At 49.1% G+C, this 20,645-nt stretch overlaps 1 long non-coding RNA gene across 1 annotated transcript; it reads left to right on the forward strand.

The window, feature by feature from the left end:
* Positions 1 to 2,271: 2,271 nt before the first annotated feature.
* On the forward strand, positions 2,272 to 9,205 carry LOC140848987 (uncharacterized). The gene is made up of 2 exons (XR_012130373.1): positions 2,272 to 2,383; positions 8,627 to 9,205. It is a non-coding gene; the product is annotated as an uncharacterized lncRNA (long non-coding RNA).
* Positions 9,206 to 20,645: the final 11,440 nt, after the last annotated feature.

The raw sequence follows: 20,645 nt of genomic DNA on the forward strand, positions 1-20,645 counted from the left end.
GAGCACCTCTTGCTCCACTTTGAGTCACTCAGCACCTTGAAAAATCCCCTTTTGTTGCTTAGTCACCCCTTGATTGGGAGGCACAGCAAAAAAAACAGCCCCCAAAACAGGAATTACCTGTTTCTTAGTCAACTCCCTCCTGCTCACTCTACTCCCCACCCCTTCCTGCTGTGAGAGTGGTTTGTGATCTACAGTTATTATCCAGGGTATGGCCTCTCCTTGTGGTTTGGTGGGTGCTGTTTAGAGGAAGAGAGAAAAGCAAAAGCTCTGCTCAAGCAAGGCAGTTTGAATTTTAAGTGGCAAAATTAAAACCCAGAAGAAAGCAAGTTAAAGATGCTCATGATGTGGAAGGAGAGATTATTTATTCAGTAAATATTTACTGAGCACCTGCCCTGTACCAGTTCAAGGCATGAAGTGGGTGTGTGTAGAATGAAGGGTTGCTGAGCATTAGTAGGGCCGAGTATCCACCTTGGCCTCCTATACTGGCCCCACTTATCAGGAATAGAGAGAAGCCTCTGTGTCATAGTCTTCCGATTTTATTCCTCATGGAGAAAGCCCACTGTTCTGTGCCTCTTCTCTAACCCAGGCTGATCCGTAATAGATGTAGCTGCGAACAGGAAATTGTAGTGGTTTGGATGATCTGAGTGTAAAAAATTACTGCCAGGATATCTGGAGACAGCTGGAGGTTAAGAGCTGCAACCCAGAGAATGACTCAGAGACATGTGGTGTCTGACTTGCCATTTCTTTATCTTGCAGGAGAGCTTGTGGGTGGATCCCTGAATTCAGGCACTGTGGGCTTATAGTTTCCAGTCCCAGGGGTCCAGCCCCTTTAGGCTGTACTCTTATTTCCTGACCTCACGCTTTAGTAGCCAGAACTTGAATTTAGAGATATGGGCAGCACCTGTGACCACATAGTTGGGGCTATAATAATGCCAGGGAGGCCTGACTCAGAAGCTGCCAGAGAGGATTGCTGTTGAGACAGGGACTGTGGGCCTAGACAGAACAGGGTGGGGGCCTCCAGAAAAAGCAAGGCAGGATATTTGCAGTCAGAGCAATGTAACTACATGCAAGAAAACCTCCTACCAAAACTCTGTGTTAAATATTAAGCTCTAGAGTCATTCTTCAGTGAGATCAGTTAATATTCCCCAAAGAAGAGTAGCACGTTTTTATTATGCTAATCATTTGTAATTATGTGTAAGATTCACTTTAGCATGCTAAAAGGCCCAGGCCTATGTGCTGTCTTTCCTCCTTCAGATCTGATGAGGTGATTTGCAAACTGGGCAACTAATTTAGCATGCAGACCCAGCTGTAAACAATACAGTAAAAGGCAGGAAGGATTCCACCTTAAAGATAAGATTGCATTTTAACACACAGGAAGTTAAGAAGTAAGATTCTTAATTTACTCTTTAACAAACAATACCTCAGCCCACATTAGGGGCTGGGCAGGCGGCCTTGTTTGCTATGCCCCCAGACCAAGACACTGGTGTATCAGGGAGAAATCATTAGAGCAGGAAGTTACTTGTGTTATTTCTAAATATTCAGGGACCACTTAACAAGTCCACACCCCTAAGCCTTTTTTGATGTTGTGAAAAATCCTCAACTGCCTATAAAACCCCTAGACAATGCACCTCTATGGGCTTTCTTCTCCCCTCCTGGCATAAGCCAGGAGCTCTATCTGTCCTCTCACTGTATCTCTCAATAAAAGTCTCTCCCTGGCTTTCCTACCTTGGGTGTTTGCTAAGTTCATTCTTCGACTCTGCAAAGAAGAATCCCGGCATCACTGTCACATACCTCATTCCCTCCACTCACAGGCATTGACAATAGTCCCAGGAGGGGTGGGCCTGGTGACTTCAACTGTGGGGCATTGCAGCTGGGTGGAGCTGGGAGGGTGAGATAGACACACCTGATTCATTTCAGGTTTATCAACTAATGAAGAACTTACCCAGTTATAGGAATCATTTAAACTCCCAGTATTCCAGGAAAAATACTATGCCAACTGGATGGTGAAGGGTCCCCACCAGTAAGATGGCAAACTTCCGGCTTCTCTTCAGGGTCCTCAGTTCCCGCCGGCGCCACCTGAAGCCCAATCACCTCTCGCCCCGCTCCCAATCCCAGCACCTAGCCAACAGCCACCAGCCCCGTAGAAGTGACACCTCAATCAATTCATGCCCGCTCCTATATAACCCAGCACCTTTCCCTAATAAAGCAGAACTCTCTGGTGAATTGCTGCTATGTGTCGCTCCTTTCCTTTCATTGGTGCCGAAACCTGGGAGACGGGACACCCCAACTGGGCCCGTCTTCCCCCGACACCAGCAGCAGCTTGCCCTCGTCCTCTTTTTCCAGTGCTGGCTCATCACACTCACCACTCCTCTCTGGCCTTTAGGTAAGTTTTCCCCCTGGAGTGGGCCACTCTTCCCCAAGCTATCGCAGTGCCATTGACCGTGATCGTCCGGCAAGACCCTGACGCTCGGGGATGAGGAGGGAACGCTCCCCGCCTCAGGCCTTCACGGTTGCGGCAGACCCTCAGGCCCCTCCTAAAAAAGCCATAAATCCCCGCCTCAAGCCTTTAAGGCTGCGGCGGATGCTCAGGCCCCTCCTCCAACAGTCAAACGCATTCACCATCCCTTCCATCAGTGCTGAAAGTTTTTAAGCAAAATTTCCCTGGGGTGGGCCACTCTTCCCCGAGCTATCGCAGTGCCATTGACCGTGATCGTCCGGCAAGGCCCTGACGCTCGGGGATGAGGAGGGAACTCTCCCCGCCTCAGGCCTTCACGGCTGCGGCGGACCCTCAGGCCCCTCCCCAAACAGCCATAAATCCCCGCCTCAAGCCTTTACGGCTGCGGCGGACGCTCAGGCCCCTCCTCCGACAGTCATAAATCCCCGCCTCAGGCCTTCACAGCTGCGGCCAACTCTCAGGCACCCCCCTCCAACAGCCATAAACGAGGTGACTCCTTTGTGGATGAGAACGCTCCCTTTTCACCCCTCCTCCATCTGCTCCGTCCGCCGAAAATGCCTAGCGCTAGGTACCTCGTGACTCCGGCACTCTGCCTTCTTAGAGAAGTCTGGGTGACGACCCACACTTCCCAAGAAATTCCGACTCGTATACGAGTTTCCGCAGACCACCAAGGATCATCGGGGACGCCCTTTGTCTCCTTGTGGTCTGCTTCCAGTCCAAGGATCTCCGTTCGTCTTCCCCTGTTTGTCTCCTTCTCTGTTCTTTACCATGGGAGCTCTCCTCATCCCTCCCTGAACGTTCACCTCTTGAATGCCTGCTTAAGCATCTGGCTACCCTCTCCCTGATGCCTGATATAAAACCAAAACTTCTCCGTAAATATTGCTCCCAAGATTGGCCGACATACCCCCTAGACAATAAAAACCAATGGCCTGCAGGGGGAACTCTTGATCCTAACATCACTCGCGATCTTTTTAACTACTGCCAGCACCTGAAAAAATGGAAGGAGATTCCCTATATCGAAGCTTTCCGCCTCCTCCTCTCCCCGCCCCTCCCAAGTTCTCCTAGCCTGCAAGCCACCGCCCCAGCAGAAGCCTCCCGTTCACTCCCTTCCCCTTCTTCTCCTACAACAGCCCTTCTCCCTTCCTCCCCAACCATCTCCTCCCCCATCTCACCTCCTCCACCTTCATTCCCTGCAGATTAAACCTGAGCCTTTCAGCCCCCCTTTAACTAGGTCCCAGGGGCCTCCTCCATCTTTGCCCTCATCACCTGTTTCTCCCCTGTTAGGGACCGCCTTTGTCTTCTCACACGTTTGTAGAGAGAATGGGAAAGCACCTCCCCCCATGTCTGAACGCAGCATGGGAAGGCACAAGTTAGAGAACAACTGGTGCAGTCCTTAGAAGTTACCTGTCCACAAAAACATATCTTGCCAAGACTCCTCACTCTGAAAATAGGGAGACCTTGAAGATGTGTAGAAACACCGCCCCTGCTTCTAGCTATGCCCTTCCCCCACTTGTCGATGTGGCAGGAATAGAAAACAACGCATTCCATAAGCAATTAACTGGAGCCCTGCTGTAGCTCAGTAGAGCATGGGACTCTTAACCTCAGAGTCATGAGTTCAAGCCCAACTAAAGCAGCAGAGGCAAGCAGCTGGGCTGCTAGCTGGCGACATGTGGGTCCGATTCTATGTTTCTTTATTTTCTTTGCCCCCCTTCTGCACTTCAGGACCTGCTCGACTAGGCACGGCTAGACCGCGTCACTCCCCCACAGACTGAACCAGAACCCTTCAGTCCCCCTCAGACTCAGTCCCAAGAGCCTCCCAAAATTATCGCCCCCCTCCGGGAGGTAGCAGGATCTGAAGGCATCCTGCGCGTTCACGTCCCTTTCTCCTTAAGAGATTTAGCCTAACTAGAGAAACGCCTAAGTTCCTTTTCCACTGATCCCATGACATACATCAGGGAGTTTCAATAGACCCTCCAGTCTTACAGCCTCACACATCATGACATTTTCATGCTCCTGGCCAATACTCTCCTCCCTGAAGAGCGTAGACGAGTTTAGGACTTCGCCCAAATGTAGGCTACTGAAACCCACAGGACTGACCCTACCTATCCCCCTGGCCCCACTGCTGTCCCGGAACAAGACCCACACTGAAATTATAACACCGCCGTGAGACACCGCTCTTGAGATATTTTTGCCTCCTGCTTAATAGCAGGTCTGAAAAAGGGCAGCTTGTAAAGTAGTCAATTTTCAAAAGCTCCAAGACATAATTCAAAAGAGAGATGAAATCCCATCCGAGTTCTCAGACAGACTCACTCAAGCCCTATTAGAGTATACCAGCCTGGATCCAGAAACACCTGAAGGAAGACATGTCCTTATGACATACTTCCTAGCTCAAGGCAACCCCGACATTAAAGCTAAACTCAAAAAGTTAGAACAGGGCCCCGCTACCCCACAGACTGAGATCCTAACAGTGGCCTTTAAAGTCTTCCATAACCGGGAGGAGGAGAAAGAATGCCATAAACAAAAGGCTGATCAGGCCAATTTCCAGATGTTGGCCCAGCTGATAAAACCACAACCTGGGTGCCCTTCTACAAACAAGCCCCCCCAAGAGCTTGTTTCAAGTGCAGAAAAGAGGGACATTGGTCAAGGGCGTGCCCCTCCCCCAGATGTCCTACCACCCCATGCCCCAGATGCCACAAAAAGGGCCACTGGGGGTCTGATTGCCCAACCACCCGAAGGAGAGGCTGGACGAACAACCCACATCCTAAGCCCGCCGTAGTGGGGCTGGCAGAAGAAGATTGAAGGGGCCAGGGGGCTTCTCGCCCGACCATTTCCATCACCAAAAAGGAGCCCAGGGTTACTTTAACAGTAGGCGGTAACCCCATCTCCTTCCACATAGATACAGGAGCCACCTTCTCAGTCTTGTGAGAATACCGGGGCCCTACCATGCAGCCATTACTCCTATAGTCAGAGTAGGAGGTAAACAGATTTTCCCATTAAACCCCCCACCCACCCTTTTATGCACAATCCAAGACAATCCCATACCTTTCTCCCACTCCTTCCTGGTTATGCCCCAGTGTACCATCCCTTTACTAGGATGAGACATCCTTTCCCTCCTCCACGTTTCCATAACTATATCCACTCCCACAGCCCCCAGTACTCTTTCTGATGGCCCTCATAGCCAACGACCCCCCTATACCCAATGAAAGCTCCGGTTCTGCCCTCATACACCCTGTAAATCCCAAAGTTTGGGACATTACAAGCCCCTCCGTGGCCCTATGTCCTCCTGCCTCTATCAAATTATGTGACCCCTCTCAGTATATCTGTCAGGCCCAAAACCCCCTAACCACTTCAGCCCTTATAGGCCTCCAACACATCATTCAAGCAGACCCACTCACTCCCCATTTAATACCCCCATATTAGCTGTTAAAAAAACCAACGGTTCTTTCCACCTTGTCCAAGACCTTCGCCTCATCAACATAGCCATTGTCCCTATCCATCCCTTAGTTCCAAATCCATACAGCCTCAGCATCCCACTTCTCAGTCCTAGATCTCAAAGACCCATTTTTCTATCCCTCTAGACCTCTGCTCCCAAGATTTTTTCATCTTCACCTGGATGGACCCATACACAAGACATTCTAAACAACTCACGTGGTTAGTTTGGCCACAAAGCTTCCGAGATAGTCCCCATATTTTTAGACAGGTCCTAGCTCAGGACCTCAAACAGTTTCATCATGATCACTCCAAGTCCACCTTATAATACATAGACAATCTTCTACTCTGCAGTCTCTCGTGGGAACAGTCTCAACTTGACACTGCTTCCCTACTTAACCTTCTAGCTTCCAGAAGTTACCGAGTATCCCCCGTCAAAGCTCAAATCTCTTCCCCTCATGTCACTTACCTCAGATTCCTTCTATCTCAACAAAGAAAGTCCATTACCTTAGACAGAAAATGGCTCCTCTCTGACCTGCCCATTCCCAAAACCAAGACAAAAATCTTTTCCTTTCTAGGCCCTTTCTAAGCCTAGCTAGATATTTTTGAATGTAGATCCCTAACTTCTCCCTTCACCCTGTTGGCAAGACCCCTATACAACCTCAGCAAGAGTCCCCCTAAAAAACCATTATCCTCTTCACCCCGACACTTTTTCATTAAGCTCCGTCAAGTCCTTGTAGAAGCCCCAGCTCTCCATCTTCCTGATTTGTCGAAGCCCTTCTCATTATACATTCATGAGAGGTCCAGTCAAGCTCTAGGAGTCCTAGGCCAATATGCTTTGCCCCAGTAGCTTATATCTCTAAGCAATTAGACCCCACAGTTCAGGGATGGGCCCCCTGCCTACGGGCATTAGCCGCTGGACAGCTCTTGCAGAAGGAAGCTCATAAACTGACATTCAGAGCGCCCCTTACCATTCTGTCCCCACATCACCTAAAAGATCTCTTAACCTACAAAAGTTTACAGACTCTCCCTCCCTCCAGACTCCTGACCTTACTGTCCTCTTTCCTCCAAAATCCCGTTCACCCCCTTTGCCATCCATACCCGAATCATGACTTTTTCCTCCTTCACTGCTCTCTCGCTTTTTTTCCTCATTCCTTTTGTCTTCCCCACCACCCCAGCCTCCTTTGTATGGCGATTCAAAGTCAGAGAGACTTACACACAGCATCAAACAAAAGTTACTGCCCTCATTGCCACACCAGACTGCCCTCTGAAAAGCTGCTCTGAGCCTTTATACTTCCACTTTCCTCCCTCCACTGAAGTGTTCACTAGCAGCTACCCTTATTCTCCCTACCTCTGCTTCCTCTATGACCAAAAACAAGCCTATTGCAGGCGATGGCCAGATACCTACGGGAGATGTCCCTACTAGTCTTGCACAATTCACTACATAGGTAACATCCAGTAACCACAGTATTACTCCTCCAACCGTTTCATGAAATATCCCAACGGCTCATTCTCTTTATCAATCCCAGATCCCTGGGAGTCTCGATGAGCTGCCAGAGTCACAGCCTCAGTTTACTACGGGGGGTCCTCGACCCTCCACAGTACCCTTCATATCTCTTGAAAGTATGTTCCCTCTCATTCCCATATCTCTCAAGTTGCATCAGATAGCAGACATTCCGAAAAAGTCATTATCCAAACTCTTGATAGTGCCTCTTCATCTTCTTATCCCCACCCCTCTTCCCATTTCTCCTACTCTTCATTACAGCTCATTCAGGACACCACCATCTTTCTCAACCACACCCTTAACACCGCCAATTGTTTCTTGTGCGCATCACTACAGCGCCCACTGCTGGCCGCCGTGCCCCTTAATATTTCCAACTACTCCTTCCATGCAGAAAGACAACCCCTCTGCTCCCTGGCAGAAATACCCCTATGGGAACCAGAATACACAGATAATCTCACCATCCACCAGTGTGTAAGCCCAACTCCACCCCCCTCCATCACACTTCACTGCCTCTCTATCTACACCCCTACCTCCGGCTCTAAGACTTTTACGCAACCGGGACACTTCTTTTAGTGTAATAGCAGTCTTTTCAACTCACTGCCTCTCAACTCCGATACACACTGCATTCTCGTCACCCTAATCCCACAGTTAACACTTTACAGCATGGCAGAATTCCTTGAGCTCCAACCTCCCTTGCCCTCGCGCACAAAAAGAGCTGCTTTCCTTCCCATCATAGTCAGTAGCTCTTTGATCACCTCAGCCATTGGGGCAGGGCAGGGTTTTCGGGAGAAGCCTTGAGTCACTCTCTATAGGCAGTTAGAGATCTCAACGCCAAACTTGAGGGAGCCCTGACATCCACTGCCGATTCTCTAGCCTCTCTCCAAAGATAGGTCCTTTCGCTAGCTAAAGTCACCCTTCAAAACAGGCGGGCCCTAGATCTGCTTACAGCCGAGAAGGGCGGCACCTGCGTCTTCCTCTGGGAAGAGTGCTGCTATTACATCAACGAATCTGGCATTGTAGAAACTAACATTACCAAACTCACCGACCTTGCCTCCAGTCTCCACTCTGCTTCCAATTCCAACCCATTCTCGTCAATACTAACAAACCCCCTCCTCACCTGGCTCTGGCCCATTACAGGCCCCATAATAATCATTCTTCTCGCCTGTCTCTTCTTATCCTGTATAATAAAGTTAATCAAATCCCAAGTTCGAAAAATCTCTAATCAAGCTTTCAACCAGCTTTTACTCAGGAATTACCAGCTTCTGGCCACAGAAGATCCCTCACCCTCATGTGATCTCCTCACCACAAGCTGAGATGGACCCCTCTCTCCACTGGAAACTGTTCCTGGAAACAATAGCCGCAGACTCCTGTCTCCTGACACCCATATCCTCTTGGCCAACCTATGGTTACAGGGAACCTTCATTGATTTCCAACCCTGAAGAAGTCCACATCTACTCGTCCTTACTGCGGGGAGTCCTATCAACCCTTTCCTCCCAATCCTCAAGCCCTCACTCCCTTCTCCGCCCCTGTTCAGCAGGAAGCAGCCAGAGAGAAAGCAACGTCCACAAACTCATAGAGGAGAAAGGGGTGAATGAAGGGTCCCCACCAGTAAGATGGCAAACTTCCGGCTTCTCTTCGGGGTCCTCAGTTCCCGCCGGCGCCACCTGAAGCCCAATCACCTCTCGCCCCCCTCCCAATCCCAGCACCTAGCCAACAGCCACCAGCCCCATAGAAGTGACACCTCAATCAATTCATGCCCCCTTCCTATATAACCCAGCACCTTTCCCTAATAAAGCGGAACTCTCCGGTGAATTGCTGCTATGTGTCGCTCCTTACCTTTCAGAAGGTTGGTCACCTGTTCCTTTGGGGGCAAGAGTTGTGGCAAGACCTATGGGCCTCTGCTCAGACTAAAATAGTTACTGTATATCATGTGACTGGCCATTTGCTTTTGGCATCCGCAGGGTATGATGAAGCAGACACGTTGGCCCAGGTGTGCTGGCTAAAAGGAAAGCCTGCCTCTGATGTAGCCCAATGACTACATCAGTATTTGTTGCATGTTAGGCTAAAGACAATATGGACTGTAGCCTGTCAGTGGGGCTTGCTGAAAGGAAAGGAGCGACAGTATGATGTAACCTTACCCAGAACCCCCAAATCTTAAAAATAAAATCACAGAAGATTGTGTAAGTATTTGTCTAAATATTTGGGTGTAACTCTGTGGAGAGGAAATCCCAGGGCAAAATACCTAGCTGAAACTGAAATCAGTTAAAGGCAGAAGTAAAGTTTAAAACCTGTTTATTGCTTACAGCCATCTGGCATCTCTCTCTCTCTTTCCTGCTGTGGCAGAAGCTAGTGAATCCTCCCCCAAACCTCTGAGGTTCCAATTAGCTCTCAGTTGCCCAGGTAATTGTGCATTCATATGGAAATGGCTACTCTCCACCCCTTGGTAACACTTGTTGATGTGGAGATGCACTAAAGCCAGGTGAGAGATTCTGGAAATATTGTAATTTTACACACAACCTGTTGGATTCCCCTGAGGAAGGCGCCGCCCCAAATCACTCACCAAAGACGTTTCTTGATGCAACAAGCAAGAGGAATTTATTCAGAAGCCAACTAGTTGGGGTCCAAGTCAGCCTGTCGCAGCGGGTCTCAACGAGGACCCTGAGTACTTACAACTAAGTGGTTATATAGGATTTTCTGAGGCATTCAGCCCTAGAGGATTGCCATGGTTACAGATTATTTTGTAATAACAAGATAACAATACTACAAAGCAAGATAACAATACTACAAAGGCAGTAATTTTTCAAACCTACGATTTCTGGGTTAGTGCCACGTCCTGGGGGTGTAGCAAGGTAGGGTCGGCTTTTATGCTTAACTAACCGAAAGGTTAGCGCTGCCAGCAGTCATGATTAATTAGCTTGTTTTTCCAGAGGAGTTACCTGGTTTCAGTTGTTCCCTCTGAGTCATATATCAGAATGGCTTTTTTGGCTTCAAGATGGCCACTCTTAGGCTAACTTATTTCTCAGGGAGGTTGGGGTCCTACATTCCCCACTTCTTTTTCTGAACATTCTAATCATGGAATGTTGGTTTCTTCTTGATGTGTGAGGGTATGGTACTGTTGTCTCAGCATTAGCACCTGCACAGCACTCACTCTTTCTCTAATAAAGGTTATTACTCGATTTAAAATGCAGGGACCTAAGGTGAGGAGCAATATAAAAATAAACAGGGGTCCTGCCAAGGTGGATATTAGAGTTGTAAGCCATGGGGATCTAGAAAACCAGGATTCAAACAGGCTCTGGTTAGCTTCTCGTTCTCGCTTTCGCTGATCTAATCTTTCTCTCAGTTTAGACATTGAGTCTCTTACTACTCCAGTATGGTCTGCATAGAAGCAACACTCTTCTTTTAGAGCTGCACATAATCCACCTTCTTTTAGAAATAGTAAGTCTAACCCTCGTCTGTTTTGCAGCACTACTTCAGAGAGGGAGGTTAGGGACTCTTCAAGTTTAGAAATAGACTGTTCTATAGTTCTTAAATCTTCATCGATAGCTATTCTTAGTCCTTCATAATGTTGGTTCTCTTGTATAATTGCAGCGGCCCCTGTTCCTACTCCGGCTGCGACTCCTACTCCTAGTAATACAGCTAGAGTGAGTGAGACTGGCTCTCTCTTATACCTTAGTCTAGGTTTTAATTCTGCCATGAATGATAAGTCATCATGATACATTAGTCTGGGTACTAACTGGACCATTATACAGAATTCGTGGGAGAAATTGAAGGCAGAGGTGGAAACACATGGAGTTAGTCCAGTATTACAGGCCCACCATCCTTCAAGTGGTGGGACTAAATACCTGTTTTCTCTTGTGGGGATCATGGGGATGGTCTCATTACATAAACTTTTATGCGTGGCGGGAACCGTACCTAGACACTTTCCTATTCCAGACACTTCGGTTAGTGTTAGCTTTTTATGACTGCCCCAACTACAAATTTCGTGGCTGGTTGTATTTTTAAAATCAGCTAACAATCCCAGTCCTTCATAATAAGGTGGTCTAGAAGAAAAACATAACCAACAGGACTCTGTAGTTTTAGGGTCGGTGGCATTTAGGACTCTGAAAGCTCCCTCAACAAGGTTGAGGAGGCGCTGTCCATTGCTAGAAAAGGAGGTCAGTGGGCTAGGAGCAAAGACGGGGACAGCTGAAATAGTTAGGGTTCTTTTCGGGGCTGGGGTTGGGAGGCGAGGTTGATCTGGTAAGACAGCGTTTGGTCCTACTGGAATAGCCGGGAGGGTTTCTACTTTGAGTCTAAGAGTGAATACAACTCCATTATCATATCCTTCCTGATAGAGTCTCAATCCCCACATGAGCCCTCTTTCCCAATTTGCCCCTTTTCCGGCTTCAGTAAAGGAAATATCAATAAGATTACAGGTAGAGCTGGTTATACATTGGGTCTGAGTACTGTTTCTTTCAACTCTTAAAAGGCTTGGAGGGGAGCTCCCGGCATTTCTGCCTATCCAATGACATGTCCCTGTTTGTTCACAGCCCCAATTTTTGCAGAAAAAGTCTGTCTGCCCACCACACTGTGAGGCCTTGGCACGATCGGTTGAGGGGGCTGGGCACACATAGAAGCAGGTATCTTGGAGTTTTTTCATAGAAGCCCGAGATCCACATCCTGGCCTTCCTATTCTACCTCCGTGCCGAGGGTCCTGTTTGAAGAGAGTACATATGTCTACAGTGAGGGTAGGCCACCAAGTCCCCCTAGGATGCTGTTCTGTTAACTGGACTACTACTTGGTGGGAAGCTGGGGTAATGATTTGCCATGTCAGTAACCTGGGTTCATGGGGGTTAGGGTTCTGGTGGGTTGGAAGTAGCAGGAGCATCAGAATTACTAACAGCATAATTCTTTTTACACAAGCGAAGCTTAAGGGGGTTATCAGTCCGAGTTACTCGCCAGTCCGGGTCCGGGGGTGCCTTCTTTAGATGTGAAGCGTGTATCCAGGAAGAGACGCCGTCCACTTTTACAGCTGTGGGAGTAGTCAGGAGGACGACGAAAGGTCCCTTCCACCGTGGCTCGAGGTTTCCTGTCCAGTGCCTTCTCACGTAGACAGGGTCTCCCACCTGGAACTGGTGAGGCACCGAGAGGTCCTCTGGCCGATAGGCTTCCTTGATGGAGGCCCACACCTCTTTCTGCACAGCCTCCAAGGCTCGTAACCTTTCAAGCAAAAACTTATTAGTTGCACACTCAGGGAATATATGAAGATGTGCTGACTGAAGCGGAGCTGGGGCCCCAAACATTATTTCAAAAGGCGTTAGTCCAAAGCGGCCGGGAGTGTTCCTGACTCTAAACAGGGCAAAGGGAAGGAGGACTAACCAATCACATAAGCCAGTCTCTATGGACAATTTAGTCAAGGTCTCTTTTAGAGTTCTGTTCATCCTTTCTACCTGTCCTGAGCTCTGGGGCCTGTATGCACAATGCAATTTCCAGTCTGTCCCCAGGATCTTGGCCAATCCCTGACTTACCTGGGCAACAAAAGCAGGGCCGTTGTCAGAGCCGATTACCTTTGGGATCCCAAACCTGGGAAATATTTCTTCAAGGATTTTTTTAGACACCGTCTGAGCTGTCTCAGTTTTTGTGGGGAACGCCTCTGTCCATCCTGAAAATGTGTCTAGAAAAACTAGGAGGTACTTATATCTATACTTAGCAGGCTTAATTTCAGTGAAGTCAACTTCCCAATAAGTTCCTGGGCGATCTCCTCGAAGTCTTTTCCCGGATGTTGCTTGATTTTTGCTCACGTTTACTAATTGACAGGGAACACAATTTTTTACAATCTCGTCAGCCAATTTTCTTAATCCAATAACATGATAAGGGGAGTCTCGAACCAAAGTCTTTAGGTTTTTTGCTCCTAAATGTGTCAGTTGATGTAATTGCCTTAAGTATTCTTCTGCCTCTTTCTGGGGCAGGACAACTTTCCCTTTTTCAGACTTGTATATCTCTTGGGGTGAGGAATTTTTGAACCCTAATTTGTTTATACAAACGAGATCTTCAGGTGTGTACTGGAAGCTCTTGATGTGAGTGGCTTCCGGACACACTTGAAGGGGCAAAATGTTCATTCTCTGAGCCGCTTGCTTTGCGGCTTGGTCTGCTCTCCGGTTTCCTCGAGCTATTGGAGAGTCATCTTTCTGGTGTCCAGGGCAATGCATTATTGCTACTTCTTTAGGCCTATGGATGGCTTCTAGCAAATCTAAAATTTCTTGTTTGTTTTTAACATCTTTCCCGGCAGAAGTTAGCAGCCCTCTCTGTCTATAAATAGCCCCGTGTATATGAGCAGTGGCAAAGGCATATCTGCTGTCAGTGTAGACGTTAAGTCTCTTACCTTCTGCCATCCTTAGGGCCTGAGTCAGGGCGATGAGTTCTGCTCGCTGTGCAGAGGTGCCCGTTGGGAGTCCACTGGCCCATACAACTCGGTCATCATCTACTACTGCAGCTCCAGCCATTCTCCTACCATCCATGATGTAACTGCTCCCGTCCGTGTACCAAGTCAGGAGTCCCGTTCCCCCTAAGGGCTGGTCTTGCAAGTCCTGGCGGGTTCCTGTCTCTTCAGCCAGGATTTCCTGGCAGGTATGAAGCACTTCTTTCTCCAAATCGGGGAGCAGAGTGGCTGGGTTTAGGATGGCAGGGGGGGCAAACTCTACTCGATCACGATTCAGGAGTAAGGTTTGGTAGTGAGTCATTCTGGTATTCGACATCCATCTCTCGGGTGGTTGCCGAATTACACTCTCCAACGCATGTGGAGCAACTACAGTAAGTTTCTGTCCCAGTGTCAGTTTGTCAGAATCTTTAACTAGGAGGGCCACTGCCGCCACTACTCTCAAACAGGCAGGCCATCCACTACTTACTGGGTCTAATTTTTTTGACAAATAGGCGACAGGTCTCTTCCACGGTCCCCATTGCTGGGTCAACACTCCCCGAGCCACTCCACTCCGCTCATCCACAAAAAGGACGAATGGCTTAGTCACGTCTGGCAGGGCCAGAGCGGGTGCCGACAGGAGGGCCTTCTTGATTTCATCAAAGGCCTGTTGCTGTTCAGGTCCCCAAACAAACGGGGCTGCCCCTTTGGTTAGGGGGTACAGGGGGGCGGCTAAGGTGGCATATCCGGGTATCCACAATCTGCAGAACCCTGCTGTTCCCAGAAATTCGCGGACTTGGCGCGGAGTAGTAGGGACCTGGATCTGCGTCACAGTCTGCTTCCGGGCTTCAGTAAGCCACCTTTTCCCTTCTCTCAGGGAATACCCTAAATAAGTCACTTGTTGTTGGCAGATCTGTGCCTTTCTGGCAGATGCTCTATACCCCAGCCTAGCAAGTTCAGTCAAAAGGGCTTCAGTAGCCGCTTGGCAGACCTCCTGTGTAGGAGCGGCTATCAGTAAGTCATCAACATATTGTAACAAGGTTACCTGTGGGTTGGAGGCTCGGTAAAAGGCCAAGTCCTGGTGTAAAGCCTCGTCGAAGAGGGTAGGTGAATTCTTGAATCCTTGTGGCAAGCGAGTCCAGGTCAATTGTCCAGTAGTTCCTGTGGAGGGGTCTTTCCACTCAAAAGCAAACAGCGATTGGCTACTCTGGTGCAGGCGCAAACAAAAGAAGGCATCTTTTAAATCTAAGACTGTATACCAAGTGTTTTCTGGGGCCAGAGAGCTTAGCAGGTTGTAAGGATTTGGCACAGTGGGATGAATGTCCTGTGTTCTCTTATTAACTTCTCTCAAATCTTGCACTGGTCGATAATCTCCTGTTCCCGCTTTCTTTACAGGCAGCAAGGGAGTGTTCCATGGGGATTTACATTTTACTAATATCCCCTGCTCTATGAGCCTCTGGATATGGGGCCTAATTCCATCTCTGGCTTCTTTACTCATTGGATATTGTCTCACAGTTACTGGTGAGGCTGAGGCTTTCAATTCTATGACCACCGGGGGCTGGTTTACAGCAAGTCCCATACCTGCCGTCTCTGCCCAGGCCCCTGGAAACTGGTTGAGCCACCTCTGATTGACTCGGGAGGGTTCTGGTTCCTTAAAAAGGCGGTACTCGTCTTCTAACTTTATGGACAGAATGCTTAGGCCCAAGGGTTTCTTCTCTCTATCAGTCACTAGGGTATCTTCAGCCTGAAAGTATATTTGGGCCCCGACTTTAGTTAAAATGTCTCTTCCTAACAAGGGTGTAGGGCATTCCGGTATAACAAGGAATGAGTGGTTTACTTGTCCCATTCCTAAGTCCACTGTTCTTTGGGTAGTCCATGCATATTGTTTCTGACCCGTGGCCCCGAACACCCAAGACTTTTTACTAGAAAGGGGGCCTCTAGCTTGGGTCAGTACTGAATGTTGAGCACCAGTATCTACCAGAAACTCAACAGGTTGCCCCTCCACCTTCAGAGTTACCCTAGGCTCGGGGAGGGGCTCCGAGCCCCGTCTTTCCTAGTCCTCGTCTTCTAGCAGAGACAACACTTTCTTTGGAGGTCCCCGCGGTGGTTTCTTTGGGCATTCTTTCACCCAATGCCCCTTTTCCTTGCAGTACGCACACTGATCTTTATCCAAAGGAGGTCGGTTGCTCAGGGACCCTGCCTTACTAGTTTTACCACTAGAGGGCGGTCGTCCCTTACTTTCTACTACTGCGGCCAAGATCTTTGTTAAATTTCTCTCATGCTTCCTATCTCTCTTTTCTTCTTTACTTTCCCTCTCCTTCTCTTTCCTTAACTTTCTCTTCTTCAGTCTCTCTCTTATGATAAACTTTCTCTGCTTCTTTCACTAAATCTCTCAGCGACAAATCCTGTAAGCCCTCCAATCTCTGAAGTTTTTTCTTAATGTCGGGTGCCGATTGCCCAATAAAAGCAAGGGCCACTGAAGCACTATGCCCCTCAGAAGTGGGATCAAAGGGGGTATACCGCCTGAAGGCTTCTATCAGGCGCTCTAAGAATACTGCAGGTGCTTCAGTGGCTCCCTGGCTAACCTCTCTTACCTTGGCCAAATTGGTGGGGCGTCTTGCGGCCCCACGGAGACCTGCCACCAGAGCCCGACGATAGATGGTTAGTCGCTCCCTACCTTCTGGAGAATTAAAGTCCCAGTTGGGTCTAGTCAACGGGAACCCTCTCTCTATGTCATGAGGGAGTTGCGAAGGCCGTCCGTCGGTTCCAGGCACATTCTTCCGTGCCTCCAGGAGAATCCTCTCTCTCTCTTCCGTGGTAAAGAGCACCTGCAAAAGCTGCTGACAGTCATCCCAGGTGGGCTGGTGGGAAAACATCAGAGACTCTACTAAACCAGTTAGTTTCTGCGGCTCCTCTGAAAAGGGCGGGTGGTTAGCTTTCCAATTATACAAATCAGCAGAGGAGAAGGGCCAATATTGCAGAGGTTGGAAAGGCGGTTCCCCTTCTTCTCCAAGGATGGGAACTCCATAAGACCGGAGAGGAAAGATACCCGGTGGGTCCAAGATGGCCCCTCGGCGGCGCCGGGTGCCCTGGGCAGGTCCCGGAGCCTGCCCTACTGCCTCGGCATCAGGGACTGAGGGTGCCGGAGCTGGGGGTGCTGGGGGTGCTGAGGGTGCTGGGGGTGCTGGGGGTGGGGGCACCGGGGGTGCCGTGGGGGCAGGAGGGTAAGGAGGGGGAGGGGGATCATCAATTATAAGCGAATCTTGAGTATCAGGGTAAACTTTGGTAGTTTCCTTTTCCTTTTTCTGAGGTTGAGTCTGGGCAGCTAAAACTCGAGGGCCCATTTTCTTTAGCACCCAGGGCTTTACCCAGGGCGGTGGGTTCTCCACCAACTCTTGCCAGACTACAATGTAGGGTTGCTGATCCGGGTGTCCTTGAGACGAATCCTGGAAGACAACAGCTTTTACTGCTAATAAGGTGGGGAGATCAAAAGTCCCCTCCGAGGGCCACCCAACATTGTAGGTGGGCCATTCGGAGGCACAGACTGCCATGGTCCCTTTTTCACTTCTACTGACAAATTATGTGCCGTCTCTCTAACTTCCGTCCAATGATCTAGCGTCAGGCTAAGGGGGGTCGTCACTGTCTGTCCCATTGTCAGTATAACAATAATTAGACACGTAAAAGACACAAAAAACAAAGACACACACAGATTAGACACACAGCGGCCGCTTTTGGTTCTTTTCAGAGCCTCGAACAGAAACCGAAAGGAATCAGAGGGTTGATATTCTCGGCGCCTAAAAATCAACCCTATCTCATCAGGTTCAGTTTGCCGGAAAAACAGACGGGAGGCTACCAGGCGTCCCTGGCCTCCCAACCTCCCTGAGGCGTCCCCCAGGGTTGCAGCCTGCGGTGCTCTAGTACGTCTACCGACCACAGTCACAGCCCCTTTACGGGATTGAGACGGCTGCCAGACAGCGGGTACCCTTCAGAACTCCGACCGGTCTCACTGAAACAGAAAACAGAACACATACAACTCAAGGCGCCACCAATCTTACCTCTTCCTCCAAGAGCGACTTCGGGAGTAAAGCGGGGTGGACGCCCGATCCCGGACGAGCACCCAAATGTTGGATTCCCCTGAGGAAGGTGCCGCCCCAAATCACTCACCAAAGACATTTCTTGATGCAACAAGCAAGAGGAATTTATTCAGAAGCCAACTAGTTGGGGTCCAAGTCAGCCCGTCGCAGCGGGTCTCAACGAGGACCCTGAGTACTTACAACTAAGTGGTTATATAGGATTTTCTGAGGCATTCAGCCCTAGAGGATTGCCATGGTTACAGATTATTTTGTAATAACAAGATAACAATACTACAAAGCAAGATAACAATACTACAAAGGCAGTAATTTTTCAAACCTACAATTTCTGGGTTAGTGCCACGTCCTGGGGGTGTAGCAAGGTAGGGTCGGCTTTTATGCTTAACTAACCGATAGGTTAGCGCTGCCAGCAGTCATGATTAATTAGCTTGTTTTTCCAGAGGAGTTACCTGGTTTCAGTTGTTCCCTCTGAGTCATATATCAGAATGGCTTTTTTGGCATCAAGATGGCCACTCTTAGGCTAACTTATTTCTCAGGGAGGTTGGGGTCCTACAAAAGTTCACCTCTTGAATGCCTGCTTAAGCATCTGGCTACCCTCTCCTGATGCCTGATATAAAACCAAAACTTCTCCGTAAATATTGCTCCCAAGATTGGCCTACATGCCCCCTAGACAATAACAACCAATGGCCTGCAGGGGGAACTCTTAATCCTAACATCACTCCGATCTTTTTAACTACTGCCAGCGCCTGAAGAAATGGAAGGAGATTCCCTATATCGTAGCTTTCCGCCTCCTCCTCTCCCCGCCCCCTCCCAAGTTCTCCTAGCCTGGAAGCCACTGCCCCCGCAGATGCCTCCCATTCACTCCCTTCCCCTTCTTCTCCTACAACAGCCCTCCTCCCTTCCTCCCCAACCATCTCCTCCCCCATTTCACCTCCTCCACCTTCATTCCCTGCAGATTAAGCCTGAGCCTTTCAGCCCCCCTTTAACTAAGTCCCAGGGGCCTTCTCCGTCTTTGCCCTCATCACCTGTTTCTCCCCTGTTAGGGACTGCCTTTTTCTTCTCACATGTTTGTAGAGAGAATGGGAAAGCACCTCCCCCCATGTCTGAACACAGCATGGGAAAGCACAAGCTAAACAAAAACTGGTGCAGTCCTTAGAAGTTATCTGTCCACAAAAACATGTGCAGTCCTTAGAAGTTATCTGTCCACAAAAACATATCTTGCCAAGACTTCTCACTCTGAAAATAGGGAGACCTTAAAGATGTGTGGAAACACCACCCCTGCTTCTAGCTATGCTGTTCATCCACTTGCTGATGTGGCAAGAATAGAAAACAACACATTCCATAAGCAATTAACTGGAGCCCTGCTGTAGCTCAATTAGTAGAGCATGAGACTCTTAACCTCAGAGTCATGAATTCAAGCCCAACTAGAGAAGCAGAGGCAAGCAGCTGGGCTGCAGGCTGGCAACACGTGAGTCTGATTCTATCTTTCTTTATTTTCTTTGCCCCCCTTCTGCACTTCAGGACCTGCTTGAATAGGCACAGCTAGACCACGTCACTCCCCCACAGACTGAGCCAGAACCCTTCAGTCCCCCTCAGACTCAGTCCCAAGAGCCTCCTAAAATTATCGCCTCCCTCCGGGAAGAAGCAAGATCCGAAGGCATCGTGCGCATTCACATCCCTTTCTCCTTAGGAGATTTAGCCCAACTAGAGAAATGCCTAAGTTCCTTTTCCACTGATCCCATGACATACATCAGGGAATTTCAATGGACCCTCCAGTCTTACAGCCTCACACATCATGACATTTTCATGCTCCTGGCCAATACTCTCCTCCCTGAAGAGCGTAGACCAGTTTGAGACTTCGCCCAAACGCACGCTACCGAAACCCACAAAACTGACCCCACCTATCCCCCTGGCCCCAATGCTGTCCCTGAACAAGACCCACACTGAGATTATAACACCGCCATGAGTCTCTGCTCTTGAAATATTTTTGCCTCCTGCTTAATAGCAAGTCTGAAAAAGGCAGTTCGTAAAGTAGTCAATTTTCAAAAGCTCCAAGACATAATTCAAAAGAGAGACAAAACCCCCTCCGAGTTCTTAGACTCACTCAAGCCCTATTACAGCATACCAGCCTGGACCCAGAAACACCTGAAAGAAGACATGTCCTTATGACACACTTCCTAGCTCAAAGCTACCCCGACATTAAAGCTAAACTCAAAAAGTTAGAACAGGGCCCCGCTATCCCACAGACTGAGATCCTAACAGTGGCCTTTAAAGTCTTCCATAACCGGGAGGAGGAGAAAGAACACTGTAAACAAAAGGCTGATCAGGCCAATTTCCAGATGTTGGCCCAGCAGATAAAACCACAACCTGGGCACCCCTCTACAAACAAGCCCCCACCAAGAGCTTGTTTCAAGTGTAGAAAAGAGGGACATTGGTCAAGGGCGTGCCCCTCCCCCAGATCTCCTACCATCTCATGCCCTAGATGTTACAAAAAGGGCCACTGGGGGTCTGATTGCCCAACCACCCAAAGGGGAGCCTGGACGAACAACCCCCATCCTAAGCCCGCCGTAGTGGGGCTGGCAGAAGAAGATTGACGGGGCCTGGGGGCTTCTCGCCCGACCATTTCCATCACCAAAAAGGAGCTCAGGGTTACTTTAACAGTAGACGGTCACCCTATCTCCTTCCTCCTAGATACAAGAGCCACCTTCTCAGTCTTGCGAGAATACCGGGGCCTTACCACGCCAGCCATTACTCCTATAGTCGGGGTAGGAG

The sequence above is a fragment of the Manis javanica genome, chromosome 4 (genome assembly GCF_040802235.1).
Source record: "Manis javanica isolate MJ-LG chromosome 4, MJ_LKY, whole genome shotgun sequence".
NCBI lineage: Eukaryota > Metazoa > Chordata > Mammalia > Pholidota > Manidae > Manis > Manis javanica.